Source organism: Triticum dicoccoides, chromosome 5A, assembly GCF_002162155.2.
Source record: "Triticum dicoccoides isolate Atlit2015 ecotype Zavitan chromosome 5A, WEW_v2.0, whole genome shotgun sequence".
NCBI lineage: Eukaryota > Viridiplantae > Streptophyta > Magnoliopsida > Poales > Poaceae > Triticum > Triticum dicoccoides.
This window is the reverse complement of record NC_041388.1, coordinates 258,563,882-258,582,019: the sequence shown is the minus strand read 5'-3', so window position 1 is coordinate 258,582,019 and position 18,138 is coordinate 258,563,882.

Sequence of the window (18,138 nt, the reverse complement as noted above, 5' to 3'; positions counted from 1 at the left end):
TAGAACTTGATGAGGTAACTTTACCCGCTCCCTTATTGGAAAGTAGTTCATCATAGAAATCTGTTTATGTGACTCCTACACCAATTAGTGAGGAAGCTAATGATGATGATCATGTAACTTCAAATCAAGTTACTACAGAACCTCGTAGGTCAACCAGAGTGAGATCCGCACCAGAGTGGTACGGTAATCCTGTTCTGGAGGTCATGTTAATTGACCATGACGAACCTACGAACTATGAGGAAGCGATGATGAGCCCAGATTCCGCGAAATGGCTTGAGGCCATGAAATCTGAGATGGGATCCATGTATGAGAACAAAGTGTGGACTTTGGTTGACTTGCCTGATGATCGACAAGCCATAGAAAATAAATGGATCTTCAAGAGGAAGACGGACGCGGATAGTAGTGTTACTATCTACAAAGCTAGACTTGTTGAAAAAGGTTTTTACAAAGTTCAAGGTGTTGACTACGATGAGATTTTCTCACTCGTAGCGATGCTTAAGTCTGTCTGAATCATCTTAGCAAATTGCCACATTTTATGAAATCTGGCAAATGGATGTCAAAACTACATTCCTTCATGGATTTCTTAAAGAAGAGTTGTATATGATGCAACCAGAAGGTTTTGTCGATCCTAAAGGTGCTAACAAAATGTGCAAGCTCTAGCGATCCATCTATGGACTGGTGCAAGCATCTCAAAGTTGGAATATACGCTTTGATGAGTTGATCAAAGCATATAGTTTTATACATACTTGTGGTGAAGACTGTATTCACAAGAAAGTGAGTGGGAGCACTACAACATTTCTGATAAATATATATGAATGACATATTGTTGATCGGAAATAATGCAGAATTTTCTAGAAAGCATAAAGGAGTAGTTTTCAAATAAAGACCTCGGTGAAGCTACTTACATATTGAGGATCAAGATATATAGAGATAGATCAAGACGCTTGATTAGTTTTTTCAATGAGTACATACCTTGACAAGATTTTGAAGTAGTTCAAAATGGAACAGTAAAAGAAAGAGTTCTTACCTGTGTTACAAGGTGTGAAATTGAGTAAGACTCAAAGCCCGACCATGGCAGAAGATAGAAAGAGAATGAAAGGCATTCCCTATGCCTCAGCCATAGTTTCTATAAAGTATGCCATGTTGTGTACCAGATCTATTGTATACCCTACACTGTTTTTGGCAAGGGAGTACAATAGTGATCTAGGAGTAGATCACCGGACAGCGGTCAAAATTATCCTTAGTGGAATAAGGATATGTTTCTCGATTATGGAGGTGACAAAAGGTTCGTCGTAAAGAGTTATGTCGATTCAAGCCTTGACACCGATCTGGATGACTCTATGTCTCGATCTAGATACATATTGAAAGTGGGAGCAATTAGCTAGAGTAGCTCCGTGTAGAGCATTGTAGACATAGAAATTTGTGAAATACATACAAATCTGAATGTTGCAGACCCGTAGACTAAACTTCTCTCACAAGCAAAACATGATCACTCTTTGGGTGTTAATCACATAGCGATGTGAACTAGATTATAGACTCTAGTAAACCCTTTGGGTATTAGTCACATGGAGATGTGAACTAATCACATAAAGATGTGAACTAAATTATTGACTCTAGTGTAAGTGGGAGACTGAAGGAAATATGCCCTAGGGGCAATAATAAAGTTATTATTTATTTCCTTATATCATGATAAATGTTTATTATTCATGCTAGAATTGTATTAACCGGAAACATGATACATGTGTGAATACATAGACAAAACAAAGTGTCACTAGTATGCCTCTACTTGACTAGCTCGTTGAATCAAAGATGGTTATGTTTCCTAACCATAGACAAAGAGTTGTCATTTGATTAACGAGATCACATCATTAGGAGAATGATGTGATTGACTTGACCCATTCCGTTAGCTTAACACTTGATCGTTTAGTTTGTTGCTATTGCTTTCTTCATGACTTATACATGTTCCTGTGACTATGAGATTATGCAACTCCCGTTTACTGGAGGAACACTTTGTGTGCTACCAAATGTCACAACGTAACTGGGTGATTATAAAGGTGCTCTACAGGTGTTTCCAAAGGTACTTGTTGGGTTGGCATATTTCAAGATTAGGATTTGTCACTCTGATTGTCGGAGAGGTATCTCTGGGCCCACTCGGTAATAAACATCACTTAAGACTTGCAAGCATTGCAACTAATGAGTTAGTTGCGGGATGATGTATTACGGAACGAGTAAAGAGACTTGCCGGTAACGAGATTGAACTAGGTATTGAGATATCGACGGTCGAATCTCGGGCAAGTAACATACCGATGACAAAGGGAACAATGTATGTTGTTATGCGGTTTGACCGATAAAGATCTTCATAGAATATGTAGGAGCCAATATGAGCATCCAGGTTCCGTTATTGGTTATTGACCGGAGATGTGTCTCGGTCATGTCTACATAGTTCTCGAACCCGTAGGGTCCGCACGCTTAAAGTTCGATGACAGTTATATTATGAGTTTATGTGTTTTGATGTACCGAAGGTAGTTCGGAATCCCGGATGTGATCACGGACATGACAAGGAGTCTCGAAATGGTCGAGACATGAAGATTGATATATTGGACGACTATATTCGGACACCGGAATGGTTCCGGGGGTTATCGGATATATACCGGAGTACTCGGGGGTTACCGGACCCCCCCCCCCCCAGGGGATATTGGGCCTCATGGGCCCAAAGTGGTGGAAGAGGAGAGGCAGCAGGAGGTGGCGCGCGGCCCCCCTTGCCCCAATCCTAATTAGAAAAGGGAAGGGGGCGGCGGCCCCCCTTCTCCTTCCTTCTCTCCACCCCCTCCTCCCCCCTTCTCCTAGTTGGAATAGGAAAGGGGCGCAAAACCTACTTGGAGTAGGATTGCCCCCCCTTGGGCGCGCCTCCCCCCTTGGGCGCGCCTCCTCCTCTTGGACGGCCCCCTCCTCCTCCCCCCTTTATATACGGAGGAGGGGGGCACCCCATAGACACAACAATTGATCGTTGATCTTTTAGCCGTGTGTGGTGCCCCCCTCCACCATAATCCACCTCGGTCATATCGTAGCGGTGCTTAGGCGAAGCCCTGCGTCAGTAGCATCATCATCACCGTCATCATGTCATCGTGCTGATAGAACTCTCCCTCAAAGCTCTGCTGGATCGGAGTTCGTGGGACGTCATCGAGCTGAACGTGTGTTGAACTTGTAGGTGATGTGCGTTCGGTACTTGGATCGGTCGGATCGTGAAGACGTACGACTACATCAACCGCGTTGTGCTAACGCTTCCGCTTTCGGTCTACGAGGGTACGTGGACACATTCTCCCCTCTCGTTGCTATGCATCACCATGATCCTGCGTGTGCGTAGGAAATTTTTGAAATTACTACGTTCTCCAACAGGTTGATCATAAAGCACAAGTTGCATTAGGGCAGCAGCTAACCTACCAGTGCTTGGTTGCCCCCGTTTTGTGATTTGGGGTTGGGCTGATGAAAGGATCGAGATGGACCTAGAGGGGGTGAATAGGTACAATTACAAATATTAATTATTACTTAGCAATTTTAGGCAATAATGCGGAATATGAAAGTGAGCCTAACAATTGCAAGTATGATGCTAAGGGCTAAGAAAGATAAACAAGTAAGTGAGTAAGCAAGTACAATATGATAAGTAAGAGCTAAGAGAGAAGTAACCACAAGTAGAGAGTTAGGGTTAGGAATAACCGCAACTCCGGGAGACGAGGATGTATGCCGATGTTCACTTCCTTGGAGGGAAGCTAGTCACCGTTACAGAGGTGGATGTTACCACAAAGGCACACCAACGCCACGAAGGCTCACCCTATTCTCCCTTTGAGACAACACCACGGAGGCGTTTCTCAACCACTAGTGGTAGACCTTGGGGTGGTCTCCAAACCCTCGCAAACTTTTCCGGGGGTAATCACAATGGTCGATTCCTCTCTGAAAGACTCCTACCGCCTAGGAGTCCCCAACCTCCAAGAGTAAAAATAATGATGGGAAATGCTCAAGAACTTGCTCAAATCACAAATTCCTTTGGTGAGAAGAAGGGGAAGGAGTGGATCTATCACTTGATTGGAGAGCTTCTCTCAAATGTTCCCAAATCTCTTGGGGATCTAGGATTTGGTGTAAGGGATCAAGAGAGGGAGTGAGGTGTGTTCTTGGAAAGCTTAAAGTGAATGGTCAACCTTATCTTGTGGAGGGAGGAGGCTATATGTAGTAGTAGTGTAAAAAATGGCCATTGAGCCACTTAGTGTACTGGAGTTGTCAGACATCCGGTGAGTACAGGAAGTCCGGTGGCTCAGATTGGACCGGACGTCTGACCGGGCCGCCGGTCGTCCGGTAGCTGGGAATCCTACCAGGCCACACAGGAAGCATGAGGCACACAGACACCAGACGTCCGGAGGGTGCCGGTCGCCCGGTAACTGGCAGCCCGGTGCAGACTGGAAATCCATTAATAAGTACTCTGTTGGGGTAGTACCGGATTTCCAGAGGAGAACGGACGTCCGGTGACCGGTCGTCCAGTGGGACCGGATTTCCGCTATTTATTTTCTATGAAGATGCACTGGACATCCGGAGAGAGCCAGATGCCCGGTCGGCTGTGAGAGGTCGGACGTTCGTAGAATTTCAGATGTCCGGTGATAGCAGAGCCCACTAGCTCAGGATCACACCAGTTTTTGTGCACAAGGTAGAGGAAGAATTGGAGATGAAACAAAGATGATGTGAGAGGATATTTTGTGGGTTTTGAGCAATTCTTTCATGAAATCCGATGATCCCCTATTAATAGTGCAGGATCCCTATACTCAAGAACAAACCGAAAAAGAGCCAAAGCTACTGTCTTGTATCTCCGTCTTGAGTGATATATATATATATATTTGTCCATAGTCATGATCCACGCATGGCCCTTGAGACATAATCCTGGCATATACTTGATAAACATGATTAGTCCCAATATGCATCTTGTCATCAACATCAAAATAAGATCAAGGACATGATTGCACTTTCAGCTGATGCACTACCCTTGTTTGGTTCCACACATTAGACCCGATGTAGTTACCTTGCATGGTTGCACCCCAATGTGGTGAGCTTATTAGCAACCACCGTAACCACTGGTGACATTGTGTGATACATACAAACACAAGGGCACAAAAAATCCACAGTGACGATGAACTGGACGTAGATGATGAGAGCCTGACTACACGAGGAGAGCCTCACTGAGTGGAAACTACTGATTGCAACGTTGCTCAGGAGCCTGGTTGAAAGGTGCTTTGAGGTTCATGTGAGCCAATATTTTGGCGCAGTCTAGCTAACGAAACAAGCCACAAATGCATCTAAAAGGATCGGTATGATCGAATAGAGGGGGTGAATACGCTACTAACAATTTTTAGCCTCTTTACCAAATTTTAGGTTCAACAAGAAAGTAGGTTGTCTAGATATGCAACTAGGTGGACAACCTATATGACAAGCAACACAAGAACAAGTGCAAGCGAGAGTAAACACATAATAAAATCTCGCAGAAAGTAAAGGCACGAAGTAACCGCAAGTGGAGTCAATGGAGGCGAGGATGTGTGGCTGAAGTTCCCTCCTTTGGGGGAGGTATGTCTCCGTTGGAGAGGTGTGGAGGCATAATGATCCCCGAATGTCCCTAGGACCACCTTATTCTACTCACGCCCTCGCACAATTCAAGGTGTCGTGATTCCAGTAGCGGCGCCCTTGAAGGCAACAACTAGACCCTTTACAAACAAGGTTGGGGCTCTCTCCACAACTTAACTGAAGGCTCCGAACACCACCACGAAGCTTCACCACAATGAATTGTAGCTCCGAGGTGACCTCTTCCGTCTAGGGTGCCCAAACACCCAAGAGTAATAAGATACACAAGTGAAAGTATGGGATAATCAAATTCCTATTAGTGGAAGTGTAGATCCAGGTCTCCTCCATCAATCCATAGCAAATCAACAAGTTTGGTTGGCTAGAGAAGGAGATCAAGCAAGAACGAGCTTAGGGCGGAGAGAGAGAGGTAGAGAGAGAGAGAGAGAGAGAGAGAGAAGAGAGAGAGGTGGGAGGTGGAAGAACCACCTACTTATATAGTTCATCCCCAAATCCAACCGTTAAGCATAGAAATACATTGGGTGGTATAATCGCCGAAGGCATATATGTGCACACGCAGAACCGTCGTGGTACAACCGTCGGGCGTGGCCCGGTAGTGCCGATTTATAAAGAAACACCGTAACTAACGCATAACCACCGCCTGGTACTGCACCTAAGACCTGAGTGGAATCACCCTACTCGCGGTGATTGGGCAGTAACTGCACTGGTACAACTGCTAGTATTCACGCTCCAATGGTCGCTATGCCTGGAGGGTACAACCACCCCTGACCCTGGTCGTACTGTTGTGCAATGTCATAGCCGGAACAACCGATGGACAAGCACCTAGTACCACCCTCATATCCAAAAGGAATCACACTTTTGCCGGTAGAAGCAGCGGTACACGGGCCGAAATAACCACCAGGCGATAATAGGAGGGGTTGCTAAGTCCGAAGCGGTAGAACCGCTATAGGCAGAGGTAGAACCGCTCATCCACGACCCTAAGCACTACCTGACCCGAGGGAATCACCCCTCGGGCGGTAGTTGCCTTCGAGAACGAAACAAGCGGTACACCGCCAACTCTAGCGGTACAACCACTGGGAGTAGGATTTCTGCACTAGGTTGAATATGATGTTCTCTCCTCAAAACGAAAGGCTATATGTGGGTGCAATATGTAATCGTGTACATGTTTGATTCACCCGTACCTTCCAATGCGGGGCCCCTCTTAAAAGTATGGAATTACTATGACCAAAGAAATAAAATGTGTCGAAAATGTTGTCTTCACTCTTTTCCATCCGAAGGGGTGCCCAACTGTCTTGTGTCGTAAAGATTATACATGTGTAGCTTAGGCACACGGCTAGTCCATAAATTGCATTGTCATCAACATCAAAACATTTAAGGTGTAAGTGTCCTTTCAATCTCCCCCATTTTGGAGGTTGATGACAATACAAAGATCTACACAAACGGTTTAGGAAATATAGATGAGCTCCCCCAAGATGTGAGCACTATTATGAAATTGCTTATGTAATCCAAAGTACTCACACTAGGATCAATGCTCCCCCTAGATTTTATAGACCAACAATAGATTGCAAATGAAATTAATAAACATTAAGCATGCATTTTGCAACAATATGAAGTGGACCAATAGATAAGGGCATACATAGTAACAAGGCTCCACAAACATAAACGACATGATAAGATATAAATAGAAAGGGATAACATGTCCCACACCATGCATAAGCAAAGTCTCCAAGCAAATAAGTTCACCAACCAAAGCAAATAGTTCAACTAAAGAAGGAATCACAAGCGAGTAATAACTACCAAGAAAACAAGCTCGTGATGCCCACCCATGCAAATCTCTGATAACCTAATAAGATCTCTCTCCCCCCTTTGGCATCAAGACACAAAAAAGGGAAAGAGTGATGCTAATGCCCCAAGAGCTCGGTCATCCTCCTTTGACTCCTCGGACTCCTTGTCATCAGGAGCGGGGTCATCATCCTCAGGGCCATCCAACTGCATATCCTCGTCATCAGCCGGAGTAGAAGGACCAACCACTGAATTATCCTCATAAGACCATCTGTTGTGGGTGGAGATCCACTTGCCATCTAGAGTGATGCTCTTCTCAGACCCACTCTTCACCTCAAGTTTCAAAGCCCTCATCATCTAAATCTGACGATGCCAAGCCAACTTCTCATTCTTGTTGGGCTCATACATCTTTGCATGAATACCCACCATAAGCAGAAGATCTTCTTGACCATGGCATTTAGCTTGGTGATCTAGCTAGGTTTAGCTCCTACCTCCATCTCAAAGTCACTATCACTTGAGGTAGCTGATACGTCTCCAACGTATCTATAATTTTTATTGTTCCATGTTGTTATATTATCATTCTTAGATGTTTTGCAATCATTTTATAGTCATTTTATATCATTTTTTGGTACTAACCTATTGACATAGTGCCCAATGCTAGTTGCTATTTTTGCATGTTTTTTACATCGCAGGAAATCAATATCAAACGGAGTCCAAACGCAGCGAAACTTTTTGTGGATTTTTTTGGACCAGAAGACATTCAGTGGGCCAAAGAAGTACCAAAGAGGGATCCCGAGGTGAGCACAAGACACCAGGGCGCGCCCCGCACCGCCTCTTTGCTCTATAAATACCCCAATATTCCAGAAACCCTAGGGGAGTCGACAAAAATCAATTCCAGCCACCGCAAGTTCCAGAACCACCAGATCCAACCTAGACACCATCACAGAGGGGTTTGTCATTGAAGGAAATATGCCCTAGAGGCAATAATAAAGTTATTATTTATTTCCTTATTTCATGATAAATGTTTATTATTCATGCTAGAATTGTATTAACCGGAAACATAATACATGTGTGAATACATAGACAAACAGAGTGTCACTAGTATGCCTCTACTTTACTAGCTCGTTGATCAAAGATGGTTAAGTTTCCTAACCATAGACATGAGTTGTCATTTGATTAATGGGATCACATCATTAGGAGAATGATGTGATTGACTTGACCCATTCCGTTGGCTTAGCATTTGATCGTTTAGTTTGTTGCTATTGCTTTCTTCATGACTTATACATGTTCCTATGACTATGAGATTATGCAACTACCGTTTACTGGAGGAACACTTTGTGTGCCACCAAATGTCACAATGTAACTGGGTGATTATAAAGGTGCTCTACAGGTGTCTCCGAAGGTACTTGTTGGGTTGGCTTATTCCGAGATTAGGATTTGTCACTCCGATTGTCGGAGAGGTATCTCTGGGCCCACTCGGTAATGCACATCACTATAAGCCTTGTAATCATTGCAACTAATGAGTTAGTTGCGGGATGATGTATTACGGAACGAGTAAAGAGACTTGCCGGTAACGAGATTGAACTAGGTATTGAGATACCGACGATCGAATCTCGGGCAAGTAACATACCGATGACAAAGGGAACAACGTATGTTGTTATGCGGTCTGACCGATAAAGATCTTTGTAGAATATGTAGGAGCCAATATGGGAATCTAGGTCCCGCTATTGGTTATTGACCAGAGAGGTGTCTCGGTCATGTCTACATAGTTCTCGAACCCATAGGGTTCGCACGCTTAACGTTTGTTGGCGATGTAGTATTATATGAGTTATGTATGTTGGTGACCGAATGTTGTTCGGAGTCCCAGATGAGATCACGGACATGACGAGGAGCTCCCTAATGGTACGGAGGTAAAGATTCATATATTGGATGATATGGTTTGGCCAAGGGGTCAGGCCCATGGGGCAATAAGTCGGTGCAAAAGGAGTTTTGCGGAGGCCAGGGGGCCAAACGCCAGAGACCCTGGCGTCTGGCCCTGGGCCAGATGCCGAGGCCCATGGCATCTGGTCCAGACGCCAAGGATTGTGGCGTTTGGTCCTGGAGTCCGAGTGGGACTCTTGCCTTTCAGGCAAAACTGACTTTGAGGAGGCTTTTGCTCCAAGTTTCGACCCCGGGGCTCAACATATAAATAGAGGGCCAGGGCTAGCACCAAAGACACATCAAGAAACACCAAGTCGTGTGCCGGCTACCACGTCGCTCTAGTTTATCCTCCGTCGTAGTTTTTGTAGTGCTTAGGCGAAGCCTTGCCGAGATTGTTCTTCACCAACACCGTCACCACGTCGTCGTGCTGCTGGAACTCATCTACTACTTCGCCCCTCTTGCTGGATCGAGAAGGCAAGGACGTCATCGAGCTGAACATGTGCAGAACTCGGAGGTGTCGTGCTTTCGGTACTTGGATCGGTTGGATCGTGAAGACGTACAACTACATCAACCGCGTTGATATAACGCTTCCGCGAACGGTCTATGAGGGTATGTAGAAAACACTCTCCCCTCTCGTCGCTATGCATCACCATGATCCTGCGTGTGCGTAGGAATCTTTTTGAAATTACTACGTTCCCCAACAGTGGCATCCGAGCCAGGTTTTATGCGTAGATGTCATATGCACGAGTTGAACACAAGTGAGTTGTGGGCGATATAAGTCATACTGCTTACCAGCATGTCATACTTTTGTTCGGCGGTATTGTTGGATGAAGCGGCCCAGACCGACACTACGCGTACGCTTACGCGAGACTGGTTCTACCGACGTGCTTTGCATACAGGTGGCTGGCGGGTGTCAGTTTCTCCAACTTTAGTTGAAACGAGTGTGGCTACGCCCGGTCCTTGCGAAGGTTAAAACAGCACCAACTTGACAAACTATCGTTGCGGTTTTGATGCGTAGGTAAGAACGGTTCTTGCTAAGCCCGTAGCAGCCACGTAAAATTTGCACCAACAAAGTAGAGGACGTCTAACTTGTTTTTGCAGGGCATGTTGTGATGTGATATGGTCAAGACATGATGCTAAATTTTATTGTATGAGATGATCATGTTTTGTAACCGAGTTATCGGCAACTGGCAGGAGCCATATGGTTGTCGCTTTATTGTATGCAATGCAATCGCCCTATGATGCTTTACTTTATCACTAAGCAGTAGCAATAGTCGTGGAAGCATAAGATTGGCGAGACGACAACGATGCTACGATGGAGATCAAGGTGTCGCGTCGGTGATGATGGTGATCATGACGGTGCTTCGGAGATGGAGATCACAAGCACAAGATGATGATGACCATATCATATCACTTATATTGATTGCATGTGATGTTTATCTTTTATGCATCTTATCTTGCTTTGATTGACGGTAGCATTATAAGATGACCCCTCACTAAGTTATCAAAGTATAAGTGTTCTCCTTGAGTATGCACCGTTGCGAAAGTTCTTCGTGCTGAGACACCACGTGATGATCGGGTGTGATAGGCTCTACGTTCAAATACAACGGGTGCAAAACAGTTGCACACACGGAATATTCAGGTTAAACTTGACGAGCCTAGCATATAACAGATATGGCCTCGGAACACGGAGACCGAAAGGTAGAGCGTGAATCATATAGTAGATATGATCAACATAGTGATGTTCACCGTTGATACTACTCCATCTCACGTGATGATCAGACATGGTTTAGTTGATATGGATCATGTGATCACTTAGAGGATTAGAGGGATGTCTATCTAAGTGGGAGTTCTTAAGTAATATGATTAATTGAACTTAAATTTACCATGAACTTAGTCCTGGTAGTATTAGCATATCTATGTTGTAGATCAATAGCTCGCGATGTTGCTCCTCGTTTAATTTTTATATATTCCTAGAGAAAACTAGGTTGAAAAATGTTAGTAGAAATGATGCGGATTAGATCAGTGATCTGAGGATTAACCTTATTGCACAGAAGTATTATGTCCTTGATGCACCGCTAGGTGACAGACCTATTGCAGGAGCAGATGCAGATGTTATGAACGTTTGACAAAATCTCGGTATGATGACTACTTGATAGTTTAGTGCACCATGATTTACGGCTTAGAACCAGGACTTCAAAAATGTTTTGAACGCCACAAAGCATATAAGATGTTCTAAGAGTTGAAATTGGTATTTCATACTCATTCCCGTGTCGAGAGGTATGAGACCTCTGACAGTACTTTGCCTACAAGATGGAGGAGAATTGCTCAGCTAGTGAGCATGTGCTTAGAATGTCTGAGTACTACAATCACTTGAATCAAGTGGGATTTAATCTTCCAGATAAGATAGTGATTGACAGAGTTCTCTAGTCACTATCACCAAGTTGCTAGAACTTCATGATGAACTATAATATGCAAGGGATAACGGAAACGATTCCCAAGCTCTTCATGATGCTGAAATCGACGACGGTAGAAATCAAGAAAAGCATCAAGTGTTGATGGTTAACAAGACCACTAGTTTCAAGTAAAGGGACAAAGGGAAGAAAGGGGAACTTCAAGAAGAATGGCAAGCAAGTTGCTGCTCAAGTGAAAAAACCCAAGTCTGGACCTAAGCCTGAAACTGAGTGCTTCTACTGCAAAGGGACTGGTCACTGGAAGCGGAACTACCCCAAGTAATTGGCGGATAAGAAGGATGGCAAAGTAAACATAGGTATATTTGATATACATGTTATTAATGTGTACTTTACTAGTGTTTATAGCAACCCCACATTATTTTATACTAGTTCAGTTGCTAAGAATAGTAACTGAAACGGGAGTTGTAGAATGAACAGAGACTAGTTAAGGGTGAAGTGATGATGTGTATTGGAAATGGTTCCAAGATTGATATGATCATCATCGCACACTCCATATACTTTCGGGATTAGTGTTAAACCTAAAATAAATGTTATTTAGTGTTTGCGTTGAGCATGAATATGATTGGATCATGTTTATTGCAATACGATTATTCATGTAAGTTAGAGAATAATTGTTGTTCTGTTTACATGAATAAAACCTTCTATGGTCATACACCCAATGAAAATGGTTTGTTGGATCTCGATCGTGGTGATACACATTTTCATAATATTGAAGCCAAAAGATGCAAAGTTAATAATGATAGTGCAATGATATGTCTCCAACATATCTATAATTTTTGATTGCTCCATGCTATATTATCTACTGTTTTGGACATTATTGGGCTTTATTATCCACTTTTATATTATTTTTGGGACTAACCTATTAACCGGAGGCCCAACCCAGAATTGCTGTTTTTTGCCTGTTTTAGGGTTTCGAAGAAAAGGAATATCAAACGGAGTCCAAACGGAATGAAACCTTCGGGAACGTGATTTTCTCACCGAATACAACTCAGGAGACTTGGACCCTACGTCAAGCCAATTAACAAGAGGCCACAAGGTAGGGCGGCGCGCCTGCCCCCCCAGGCGCGCCCTCCACCCTCGTGAGCCCCCTGTTGCTCCACCGACGTACTTCTTCCTCCTATATATATCCACGTACCCCCAAACGATCAGATACGAGCCAAAAACCTAATTCCACCGCCGCAACTTTCTGTATCCACGAGATCCCATCTTGGGGCCTATTCCGAAGCTCCGCCAGAGGAGGCATCGATCACGGAGGGCTTCTACATCATCATCATCCAAGCCCCTCCGATGAAGTGTGAGTAGTTTACTTCAGACCTACGGGTCCATAGTTAGTAGCTAGATGGCGTCTTCTCTCTTTTTGGATCTCAATACAATGTTCTCCCCCTCTCTCGTGGAGATCTATTCGATGTAATCTTCTTTTTGCGGTGTGTTTGTTGAGACCGATGAATTGTGGGTTTATGATCAAGTCTATCTATGAATAATATTTGAATCTTCTCTAAATTCTTTTATGTATGATTGGTTATCTTTGCAAGTCTCTTCGAATTATCAGTTTGGTTTGGCCTACTAGATTGGTTGTTCTTGCCATGGGAGAAGTGCTTAGCTTTGGGTTCGATCTTGCGGTGTCCTTTCCCAGTGACAGAAGGGGCAGCAAGGCACGTATTGTATCGTTGCCATTGAGGATAACAAGATGGGGTTTTTATCATATTGCATGAAACTATCCCTCTACATCATGTCATCTTGCTTAAGGCGTTACTCTGTTTTTGACTTGATACTCTAGATGCATGCTGGATAGCGGTCGATGAGTGGAGTAATAGTAGTAGATGCAGGCAGGAGTCGGTCTACTTGTCTCGGACATGATGCCTATATACATGATCATACCTAGATATTCTCATAACTATGCTCAATTCTGTTAATTGCTCAACAGTAATTTGTTCACCCACCGTAGAATACTTATGCTCTTGAGAGAAGCCACTAGTGAAACCTATGGCCCTCGGGTCTCTTTCTCATCATATCAATCTCCATCACTTTATTATTGCTTTGCTTTTTACTTTGCCTTTTACTTTTCACTTTGCATCTCTATACCAAAAATACCAAAAAATATTATTTATCATCTCTATCAGATCTCACTTTCGTAAGTGACCGTGAAGGGATTGACAACCCCTAAGCGCGTTGGTTGCGTTGAGCTATTGTTTTTGTGTAGGTACGAGTTCGCGCGTAGCCTCCTACTGGATTGATACCTTGGTTATCAAAAACTGAGAGAAATACTTACGCTACTTTGCTGCATCATCCTCTCCTCTTCGGGGAAATCCGACGCAGTGCTCAAGAGGTAGCAAGAAGAATTTCTGGCGCCGTTGCCAGGGAGTCTGCGCAAAACTCAACATACCAAGTACCCATCGCAATCCCTATCTCCTTCATTACATTATTTTCCATTTTCCTCTCCTTTTCCTCTCCCCCACTTCACCCTTGCCGTTTTATTCACCCTCTCTCTCTCTATCCTCCCTCTCTTTCTCTATTTCCCTCTTTTTTCCTGTTTCTTGTTTGCTCGTATGGTTGGAATAGTCATTTATTTATTACTAAACAGAGAGCCTAAGAACTATGGATCCTCATCCGCTTGCTAATCTTTTTAAGAGATCCAATTATGATGAACCAATTGCTAGTGAGTTTTGTGCACTAGATTATCTTTATGAGGTTTTGCTTGAAATTCGTGAATCTGAAAAGTGTGATGAATTACCTTATGAAGCGATTCACGATAGATCTTTGAATAAAAAGCATGATTGCAATGATTTTATTATAAAATCTATTTATGTAAATTGTGATAATAATATGCAACACCCTAAGCTTGGGGATGCTAATTTTGCTATGTCCTCTACTTGTTGCAATGATCATGATTGGGGTGATTCTTCTTATGATCTTGAAAATTTATTTAAGCCCCATGATGAATATGAGATTGATAATAGTGTTTGCAATATTATTGAAAGTGGGTTTGGAAGAGTGTCAACTTTAGATCCCACATATTTGGAGAATATTCAATCTTATGAAAATCTTGATAAAAGTGGGTTTGGAGAAGTCATGACTTTAGTTAATGTTAATCCCACTATTTTGGAAGAATGTCAACTTTGCATGCATATTAATCGTGTTGAAAATATTTTTTGTGATAGCTATTTTGTTGAATTTGCTTATGATTCCACATGCAATCATTATGAGAGAGGAAAATATGGTGGTAGAAATTTTCATGTTACTAAATTACCTCTCGTTATGTTGAGATTACTATTGTTTCTTTCCTCTTCCATGCATATGCTAGTTTTTGCTTGCCATGATAATTTGTTTGCCTATAATATGCCTATGCATAGGAAGTATATTAGACTTAAATGTGTTTGTCACATGTTTTATGATGCTCTCTTTGTGCTTCAATTCTTGTCTTTCATGTGAGCATCATTGAAATTATCAATGCCTAGCTAAAAAGGCTTTAAAGAAAAGCGCTTGTTGGGAGTCAACCCAATATTTTTCCTTGATGTTATTCAATAAATAAATTATCTATCCTCTGTTTTGGTTGTGTTTTTTGTGTTTAATTAGTGTTTGTGCCAAGTAGAACCGTTGGGAAGACTTGGGGAAAGTCTTGTTGAACTTGCTGTAAAAAACAGCAACTTTAGCGCTCACGAGAACTGCTGTCATTTTTATTTGGAGAGGGATATTTAGTTAATTCTTTTTGCATATGATTAATATATAAATTACTCACGTACATCAATTTATTTTAGAATTTTTGGGGTTCCAGATATTGCGCTAGCTACAGATTACTACAGACTATTCTGTTTTTGACAGATTCTGTTTTTCATGTGTTGTTTGCTTATTTTGACGAATCTATGGCTAGTAAAATAGTTTATAAACCATAGAGAAATTAGAATACATTAGGTTTAACACCAATATAAATAAAGAATGAGTTAATTACAGTACCTTGAAGTGGTCTTTTGTTTTCTTTCGCTAACGGAGCTCACGAGATTTTCTACTTTAAGTTTTGTGTTGTGAAGTTTTCAAGTTTTGGGTAAAAATTTGATGGATTATGGAACAAGGAGTGGCAAGAGCCTAAGCTTGGGGATGACCATGGAACCTCCAAGATAATATAAGGACACCTAAAAGCCAAAGCTTGGGGATGCCCCGGAAGGCATCCCCTCTTTTTTCTACTTCTATCGGTAACTTTACTTGGAGCTATATTTTTATTCACCACATGATATGTGTTTTGCTTGGAGCATCTTTTATGATTTGAGTCTTTGCTTATTAGTTTACCACAATCGTCCTTGTTGTACACACCTTTTGAGAGATCCATACATAATTTGGGATTTGATAGAATACTCTATGTGCTTCACTTATATCTTTTGAGTTATATAATTTTGCTCTAGTGCTTCACTTATATCTTTTAGAGCACGATGCTGGATTTGTTTTATAGAACTATTGATCTCTCATGCTTCACTTAGATTATTTTGAGAGTCTTAATAGCATGGTAATTTTCTTAATAATAATATGCTTGGTATTCAAGATTTGTAAAACCTTCTTTTGAAGTGCGTTGAATACTAAGAAAAAATTGATGCTTGATAATTGTTTTGAGATATGAGGATGGTGATATTAGAGTCATGCTAGTTGAGTAGTTGTAAATTTGAGAAATGCTTGTGTTAAAGTTTGTGATTCACGTAGCATGCACGTATGGTGAACCGTTATGTGATGAAGTCGCAGCATGATTTATTTATTGATTGTCTTCCTTATGAGTGGCGGTCGGGGACGAGCGATGGTATTTTCCTACCAATCTATCCCCCTAGGAGCATGCGCGTAATACTTTGCTTTGATGACTTCTAGATTTTTGCAATAAGTATATGAGTTCTTTATGACTAATGTTGAGTCCATGGATTATACACACTTTCCTTCCTTCCACCATTGCTAGCCTCTCTAATACTGCACACTTTTCGCCGGTATCATACAACAACCAAATACCTTCCTCAAAACAGCCACCATACCTATCTATCATGGCATTTCCATAGCCATTCCGAGATATATTGCCATGCAACTTTCCACCATTCCGTTCATTATGACACGCTCCATCATTGTCATATTGCTAGCATGATCATGTAGTTGACATCGTATGTGTGGCAAAGCCACCGTTCATAATTCTTTCATACATGTCACTCTTGATTCATTGCATATCCCGGTACACCACCGGAGGCATTCATATAGAGTCATATTTTGTTCTAAGTATTGAGTTGTAATTGTTGAGTTGTAAGAAAAATAAAAAGTGTGATGATCATCATTTTTAGATCATTGTCCCAAGTGAGAAAAGGATGATGGAGACTATGATTCCCCCACAAGTCGAGATGAGACTCCGGACGGAAAATAAAAAAAGATAAAAAGAGGCCATAAAAAAGAGAAGGCCCAAAAAAATGAGAGAAAAAGAGAGAAGGGACAATGTTACTATCCTTTTACCACACTTGTGCTTCAAAGTAGCACCATGATCTTCATGACAGAGAGTCTCTCATTCTGCCACTTTCATATACTAGTGGGAATTTTTCATTATAGAACTTGGCTTGTATATTCCAATGATGGGCTTCCTCAAAATGCCCTAGGTCTTCGTGAGTAAGCGAGTTGGATGCACACCCACTTAGTTTCTTTTGTTGAGCTTTCATATACTTATAGCTCTAGTGCATCCGTTGCATGGCAATCCCTACTCACTCACATTGATATCTATTGATGGGCATCTCCATAGCTCGTTAATATGCCTAGTTGATGTGAGACTATCTTCCCCTCTTTTTGTCTTCTCCACAACCACCATTCTATTCCACATATAGTGCTATATCCATGGCTTACGCTCATGTATTGCGTGAAGATCGAAAACATTTTGAAAATGTCAAAAGTATGAAACAATTGCTTGGCTTGTCATCGGGGTTGTGCATGATTTAAATACTTTGTGTGGTGAAGATAGAGCATAGCCAGACTATATAATTTTGTAGGGATAGCTTTCTTTGGCCATGTTATTTTGAGAAGACATAATTGCTTTGTTAGTATGCTTGAAATATTATTATTTTTATGTTAATATGAACTTTTGTCTTGAATCTTTTGAATCTGAATATTCATACCACAATTAAGAAGATTTACATTGAAATTATGCCAAGTAGCACTCCGCATCAAAAATTCTGTTTTTATCATTTACCTACTCGAGGACGAGCAGGAATTAAGCTTGGGGATGCTTGATACGTCTCCAATGTATCTATAATTTTTGATTGCTCCATGCTATATTATCTACTGTTTTGGACATCATTGGGCTTTATTATCCACTTTTATATTATTTTTGGGACTAACCTATTAACCG